Raw genomic sequence first — 8,223 nt, 5'->3', positions numbered from 1 at the left:
ATTTCCCTAATTCCCAATCCCCAAACTCTCCAGCAGCATGGCTGTGACCAAAACAAAAAGCAAAGGCTGTTGGTGAGGATTTCTCTCCATTTTCTTGGTGCAGCTCCAAATATTAAAACCCAAGAGCAGCTGGGAGTGTTCTCTCCCCTACCCTGAGGGATTTATAGGGAAAAAGATTCCCAAGATCAACTCAGCCTCTGACTGAGCACCACTATCCCCACTGAACCTCACTGCAGAGCACCCAAACTCCTGGTTTTAACCCTTCCCATCATGGAGAACCTGCACAAATCCTCGTGAGAAACATCCCTGGAGTCCAGGCAGGTTTTGGGCTGGGGTTTCCAGCCTGTGCAAACCCCCACAGCCCCCCTGAAATCCATCTGTGCCTCCAGGGAACAAGGACCCAGCCCAGCAGCAGTGCCCTGGAGCGCTGCTGCTCTGCTGCACGGTGCAATTGCCAAAAGACAAAAGAAAACATGTTTGCTGCATGAGAAATGTGTTCCTAGCTTGGGAGAGGGAGGAAAAAAAAAATCTTCATTTTCTTGAAAGAATAGCTGGAAAATTGGATATTTCTGAAAAACAAACCCTGTGAATACCAAGCAGCCGAGTCCCTGAGGAGCAGCAGCTTCCCAAGGAAGCCTCTGAGGATCCTTCCAAGCACACAGCATGAATAATTCCTGAAATCATCATCAGGGGAAGCAGACCTGGGCTCCACAACCTCCAGTGAGGGAATAACTGCAGGGACACAAAGCTGAGCCACCCCAAGGGGTTTGGTGGCATTGAGGTGGAGTCCCCAGGAGCCCTGCAGGGCTTTAAAGCTGTGGGGATGTGGCACTTGGGCACGGGGTGGCCTTGGCAGGGCTGGAGTGGCCAAACTCGATGTTCCCAGAGGGGTTTTCCAAAAAAAAAAGATTCAGTGACCCCTCTGCCCATCCCCTGGGGACATGGGTGGTGACAGGAGCAGGTCCCTGGCACCCAACCCTGTCCCTGCCCAGCCCAGCCTGGGATTTTGGGTGTTCATAAACCCTGCTCAATCAATCCTTGGCCCTGAGCACACCTCACCGGGGAATTTTGGGGGTTCATGGTCACTCAAACCCTGCTCAATCAGTCCTTGGCCCTGAGCACACCTCACCTGGGGATTTTGGGTGTTCATAAACTCCAGGGCCCTGAGCACACCTCACTGGGGATTTTGGGGGTTCATGGTCACTCAGACCCTGCTCAATCCAGGGCCCTGATGCATCACTGAGCACTCCAGACAATCTTTGTCACCCTGGGAAGGGACCAGGCCAGCAGAGAGAGGGACACGAGGAGCAGGGGCTGAGAAAGCTCCAATTCCCTGCCCAAGAATCATGAGAAATCCCTTTCAAATCAAAGATACCCAGGGGCTTCTAAGTATTTATGTGAGGCCGGCAAAAAATCCACGCTAGGGCAGAAATAAAATATATTTTAGAAGAGTTAAAAAGTGACTTTTAAACTTTTTGTTAAAGTGGGAGTGGGCTTTGTGGGAGTGGAGGTTTTGGGGTGCTGGAGGCATCTGTGCAGGTCTGGCACTGAAGGGATGCTGCAGAGGGGCAGAGGTCTGGGTTAAGGAGCTGTGGTGAGACTTTCTCTTCCTCTGTCCCTCCTCTCAGCAGCTCCTCACACCCACAAAGCACAAAAACACCACCTGAGCCAGGTCAGGTCCCTGCAGGGGATTATTTGCCTGATGTAAGGCTGAATCTGGAGGGTTTGAATCTCCTGCTGCTGCTCTGGGGGCTCCTCCTTTGCCACTGCAAACCTGCAGAGAGAGAAAAAACAGAGAAAAAATTGTAACCAAAAACCCCAAACTGAAAGCAAACCAAACCCTGCCTGGTGAAGGTGGCTCTGCTCCCCCCCTGCCCCAGCGTCCTGGCTTTGGCTAAAGGGGCCAGTGTGGAGTCCTCTGAATTGTGGAATTATTAAGGCTGGAAAAAGCCTTTAGGATCATCGGCCACCATTCAGCAGCCCCGTGGTCACCGCTGTCCCTGTCCTCGAGTGTCACCTCTGCCCTGTTCCAATGCTTGACAACCTTTCCTGAGGGGAAATTTTCTTTATGTCCCATCTAAGCCTCCCACGGTGGCACCCAAGGCCATTCCCTGTTCTTGTTCCCTGCAAGGAGACAGTGCAGGTCTGTACCGAGGGCCAGAAACGATGACCAGGATTCCCCAGGGGCCAGAAACGATGACCAGGATTCCTCAAGGGCCAGAAACGATGACCAGGATTCCCCAAGGGCCAGAAATGATGACCAGGATTCCCCAAGGGCCAGAAATGATGACCAGGATTCCTCAAGGGCCAGAAATGATGACCAGGATTTCCCAAGGGCCAGAAACAATGACCAGGATTCCCCAAGGGCCAGAAATGATGACCGGGATTCCAAGGATTGGGATATTCCACACCAGGAGCTCCTCTTTCCTGCTCAGGCTGTTTGGCACAGCCCCTCACACAGAGACCCCTCCCATCAGAGACTTTTTGGGATAATCCCCAGGAGAAGAGGTAAATGGTATGATTTCCACCCAGCCCCAATCCTTCTGGTTGGTCATAAGCCATTAATGAGCATGCACTAAACATTCCATAAAATATGTAAAGCCCGGGTGGTGCTCAATAGATCTTGGCAAGTGCCTCGTTTAACCTTCACAGCTCATGAGAAACTGTCCCAGCTTCCCCTCTCAGACATGAGAACCATTGATTGTTTACAGCTCTGCACGACCTTTAGTGACAAGAGAGGGAAATGATGAGATATTCGGGGGTAATTCAATCATGAAATGTGCTCCAAATTAGGGGGCTGCAGAGTGCCTGCGTTGCTCGTGCACATTTATTTCAGCTCCCAGTCTCATCCGAGTCTTTGGAGGTGTGGAGGAAACTCTTTCAAAGTCTTCTGAGTGCAGATAAACTGCTAATGGCTGGGAGACAGCAGGGCTGAAGAGTTGCTCATAACTATAAAATCCATAATTAATTTAAAAAGCATCAGCTAAACGACACTTTGCTGTTATAGATGTGCAGCACATGCACCAAGATCCTCTCCTGGAAAAGCTGTGCAAGGACTTCTTGAGGCTCACAGGAAACATTCAGCCTCCACAGTGATAGTAAAAGGGTTTTAAAATCATGGGGATTTAGGGTTAACAGGAAAATAAGCTTAGTAGGCCCTGGAAAATAAATACCTCAAGTACATGAAGGACTAGTACTAGCTAGAACTGCACTATGTAGCTAGTACATGATAATTGATATAATTGTTAGATGTGATGATTGTTTAGCAAATAAATATAATTACTGTTTAATCAGAAAGAATAATCATGAGAAACTGTGGTCATGGACCTAAGAAAGATCACGATAAACTTATGTCAATGTATACAATAGAACAATGTGAGTTTAATAATTAATGTGTACATTATATAACGATAGAATATAAAATACGTTCAGCTCGAAAGCGGTGTCGGAGTCAGATTTGGGTTTGTACCCCGACTCCCAGAGCTCTCAATAAAAGCACCTGCATAGAGTCATATCCCATGATGATGTGTGTTTCTGAACGCTGACAACAGCACCAAATCTGACTGACAGCACCTTCATCACCTGCCTTGAGGTCTTTACTTCCCTGCTGATCCCGCAGGACACAGCCCTTCAGGGGTTAAAAACAGCACAGCCACTCTTCCCCTCCTCTGGGCTCTCATTTCTCCTCCTCGTATTTTCCGTTTATTTCACTTCAAACCCTCTCACCGCCCAAACTCCACCTCCTGTGACAGGGAATTGTTGTCTCTTCCTACAAACCTGTAATTACGAGGCACGAGCGAGCCCTGAAATGGATTTTTTTGGGAGCCAGTGTTACAGAAACACCTGGAAACTGGGCTGTGCCAGAATGCATCCTTTGTTAGAGACGATTTCAGCGGTGGTGACCCTGTGCCTCCTGCACACAGCAGAGCCAGGGAACCCTGGCAGGGCCATTCAGGGTCCTGGCCCTGCTCACAGGGCAGAGCTCAGCCCCAGGCAGGGTCCCCTGCCAGGCTGGACACGCTCAGCGCTCCTCGGGCCATCCCCATCTCCTGAAGGCTGAGCCTGCGGAGCTCTGGGGGCTTGCCAGAGCCCACCCTAGTTTGGGGTGGCTCCGTGTGGCGGAAAAATCCCTCCTCCCACCTGTGCTTCCAAAGAAAGGCTCAGCAGTCTCTGCTGTCCGGTCTCAAGGCAGTTTATTGCAAGTTATCGAAAAGACTTTTTCCTTGAGCTGCTGTGGTTTGCTCACAGCTCAGGCAGAGGCACACACACACCCTGACATCCTCTCTGACTCCTGACTGCTTCTTCTTCTTCTTCTTCTTCTTCTTCTTCTTCTTCTTCTTCTTCTTCTTCTTCTTCTTCTTCTTCTTCTTCTTCTTCTTCTTCTTCTTCTTCTTCTTCTTCGTCTTCTTCGTCTTCGTCTTCTTCTTCATCTTCTTCGTCTTCTTCTTCGTCTTCTTCGTCTTTTTCTTCTTCTTCTTCTCCTCCCCCTGCCCAGGGCTGCTGCTGTCTTTTATATGGTACATTACGTGTTACATGTTTGCAGTTTTTCCCCAGTGCCTATTCCCTATATTAAATGGTGCTTTTCTATCTTTTATATGGGACATTACATGTTACATGGGTACAGTTTTTCCCCAATGCCCATTACCGATATTAAATGGTGCTTTTCTATCTTTTATATGGTACATTATGTGTTACATGGTTACAGTTTTTCCCCAATGCCTATTACCTATATTAAATGGTGCTTTTCTATCTTTTATATGGTACATTACGTGTTACATGTTACAGTTTTTCCCCATTGCTATTACCTATATTAAATGGTGCCTTTCTACTCTAAACCAATCTGTGAGTGCCAACATCACCAAGAACATGGAGGTAAGGAAGAAAAGAGAGGGAGGACAGGGCAGGCCCAAATCCCTCCATCTTAAACCCTCTGACCCCCATGTACAAAACCAAAACCCCCCTGTACAGCACTCAAAAATTCTTCCCTGTACTTTGTGACTGCTTCTACTCTAATATCTAAACTTTTGTGACTTCTTGTTCTTCCTGCAAGGTTGGTAAATCATTCCATGGCTCAAACCCAAAATCACAGCTGTTTCCAGCTGCCTGCCAGGGTCTAAAATGCTTCTGACCTGGGCCTGGAGCATCCAAAAATGTCTGAGGGACATTTTGAGTTCCGACAGGGGCTCTGCCCTGTTCCAGAGGCTGGGATCCCTCCCTGAGCCCTTCCCAGCCAAAAGGAACCTCCCAGCCCAAGGGGAGGGATGCTTCCCCTGAGACTGGTCACGTTTGGTGCTTCCCCTGAATCCACCCGAATTCTGCAGGGGGATGTTCAGAATCCCTGGAATGGGGCAGTGACAGGGAGCAGTGACCGCTGAGCTGAGCTGGGAGGAACTGGCCATGGTCAGCTTTTTACAGCACTGTGCTTTACAGCAGGCAAAACCCTTTATTGCCCCTTTCAGGAAAACCATTCAGTCTGGTTTTTGGGGACAAGCAGAGCTGGATCACATCCACCCCAAATCTGAGGATGGGAATGAACTGAGCCCAGCTGCCCAGAAGATCCTGCTCATCACCATCATTCTTTTAACAACCAGTGCTCTGAGTCACTGCCACGCCTCAAATCCCAGCTTTTACTGTTATTTATGTCCCACTCTGTGCCTGTATTTCACCGTTTTCACTGCAGCTTGAGCATCAGAGTCACTTGAGGAAAGACAAAGTTCCCTTCAATAGGTGTTGGTTTGGAAAGGCTTCAGAATGTTTCCCAAAATAAAACCTGCTGACTTCTGAGGCAGGATGAGCTTCCCCTGCTAAAATGGGCGTTAAAAGCTTTTTACAGGTTGTAAATGTTTAAATCTGACTGCAAACAGGATCACAGAATCACAGTGTGAATGTTTAAATTCTACTGCAAACAGGATCACAGATTCAAATTTTAAATGCTTAAATCTGCCTGCAAACAGGATCACAGATTCAAATTGTAATTATTTAAATCTTACTGCAAAGAGGATCAGAGAATCATTCTGTGGATGTTTAAATCTGCCTGCAAACAGGATCACAGAATTGTTAGGAAAACACTAAAGATTTAAATCTTACTGTGAATATTTAAATCTGCCTGCAAAAAGGATCTCAACCACTCATTGAGTGTTTAAATCTGCCTGCAAACAGGATCACAGAATCACTTAGTGAATGTTTAAATTTTACTGCAAACAGGATCACAGAATCACAGTGTGGATGTTTAAATCTGCCTGCAAACAGGATCTCAACCACTCAGTGAATGTTTAAATTTTACTGCAAACAGGATCACAGAATCACTCGGTGGATATTTAAACCTGCTTGCAGACAGGCTCACAGAATTACTGTGTGGATGTTTAAATCTGCCCTGAAAATGCCACTTTGGGGATGCCACATCTCCGTGTGCAGCCAGGCAAAGGCACAGGAACATCTCACTCCTCCCAGAGAGCTCAGACACGGGAATGTGCTGGTATTCCCTGCACCAAGTCCTCTGTAATTCAGTTAATACTTTCACAAGTTACATTGCTTCATATCAGATAGTTTGGGCTTCCTCACATTTAATGCTTCACTACCAGAGCATTTTTCTTAGATCAGTGAGAAGCCAGTGCTCCATTTGTTTCTTGTCCAATTTCACTCAGATTTCATTGTATTGAACATCTTCCCCAAGTTTCAGATGCAGGATCAAATCCATTGTTGGATCTGTTTTATGCACCACATCACAGGCAAACATCCTTGAGGCCAGAGCATCCCAAATATCTGTGCAACTGGCACAGCTTCCCTGCCAAAATTCACAGCTATTCCCACTTTCCCAACTAAATCATACAACAGCAAGCTCTGCAGAGCTTCCCAAGCTGCAAACAAAACCAGATTTGCTGCTGTCTTTCCACAGAAAAGGATTGTTCAAAATAATTTTTCTCACTGATTTATTCCCCCGAGGCTTAAACTCTTTCTGTTTAAAGAGGAAATTTTAACGTGAGGGGAGAAGCTTTGTAGGCAGAGGATTTAGAGCTCAGCACGGTTGTTTTCTAAATTCTAAATATTTCTGAATTCAAGTCTTAAGGCACAAGGAAACTCCAAACATTAAAACAGCAAACCCAGCACAGGCCAGCTCCTCAGAAATGATCTCTTTTTAAAGCAGCTGAGTTCCTTGGCTCATGGAGTGGGATGTGCTCTCCCTCTAGAGCTGCAGCTGGAGCCCAGAGCTGGAGGGAGAGGAGCGATCCTGCTGCTGGTGGTTGCTGTTCTTACTCATTCAAGCCCAGAAATGGCCTTGAAAATCCATTTTTGCATCAAATCCTCCCACCAGCATTTTATCCAGCCTTGACCAGGGGCCTTAACACATCCCAGAGCCCTTTTTATCAAATAGCTACAAGAAAATCACTCACAAACCTCCTATTTCCACTGTCTCAGCACTCATTATCCTCAGCACATCTTCCTCTTCACTTCTGCCATTGTGATACAATCAAGCAAATTTCCCCTGAAGAGTTTAATTAAAGCTCTCTCTGCTCAAAAAAAAAAAAAAAAAAAGCTGCAGGATTGCAGGATCACTCCTTGGAACAGCACAGGAATAAAAAGCATTTGCCTCATGCCCATTCAAACATCTGAAGTGCAGGCAGGAAAAAGAGGAATAAATAAAACCTGCCAGGGAAGGAACTCTCCAGGCAGAGCCATCTGCTCCTCTGCCTCGTCAGGAAATGGCAACAGCCTTGGGCTGAGGGAGCCAGGAGCTCTGCCCTGTCCTGGCACTAGCAAAGGTCAGGAATAATCTGCTTTCCGTGCTGCTGAATAATGCAGAGCAGCAGGGAATGCTGCCCCGGGGCTGGGAAGGGCAGCTGGAAAGGTGGGGTGAGGGTCGAGGAGCCCGGCACCTCCCAGTGCTGCAGTTATTCTGCATTTTTCTTATGCTAGAAGGAAATGGGCTGGAATTCATCCTCACAGAATGGCTGCGTTGGAAGAGACCTGCAAAAGTGAATCCAGCCCAGCCCCAACGCCTCAACTCAACCCTGGCACATCCAGGCTTTGTTAAACACACCAGGGATGGTGACTCCACCACCACCCCGGTCCCTGGGGATTCCCAAAATTCCCCCAAATCCCCAGAATTTACAGAATCCCCAGGTTGGAAGAGACCTGCAAGATCACTGAGTCCCAACGCCTCAACTCAACCACCCAGTGCCACATCCAGGCTTTGTTAAACACACCCAGGGATGGTGACCCCAT

The 8,223-nt window shown here is 47.6% G+C and overlaps 1 long non-coding RNA gene across 1 annotated transcript; it reads right to left on the bottom strand.

The window, feature by feature from the left end:
* Positions 1–1,424: 1,424 nt before the first annotated feature.
* LOC140684491 (uncharacterized) lies at positions 1,425–7,522 on the bottom strand. Its single transcript, XR_012056814.1, has 2 exons — positions 7,396–7,522; positions 1,425–1,774 (listed from the first exon to the last, which is right to left on the bottom strand). It is a non-coding gene; the product is annotated as an uncharacterized lncRNA (long non-coding RNA).
* Between the last annotated feature and the right edge of the window lie 701 nt (positions 7,523–8,223).

Source organism: Taeniopygia guttata, chromosome 6, assembly GCF_048771995.1.
Source record: "Taeniopygia guttata chromosome 6, bTaeGut7.mat, whole genome shotgun sequence".
In the NCBI taxonomy this organism is placed as follows: domain Eukaryota; kingdom Metazoa; phylum Chordata; class Aves; order Passeriformes; family Estrildidae; genus Taeniopygia; species Taeniopygia guttata.
The sequence above is the reverse complement of the archived record's forward strand: the minus strand, read 5'-3'. Positions and strand labels throughout refer to the sequence as shown.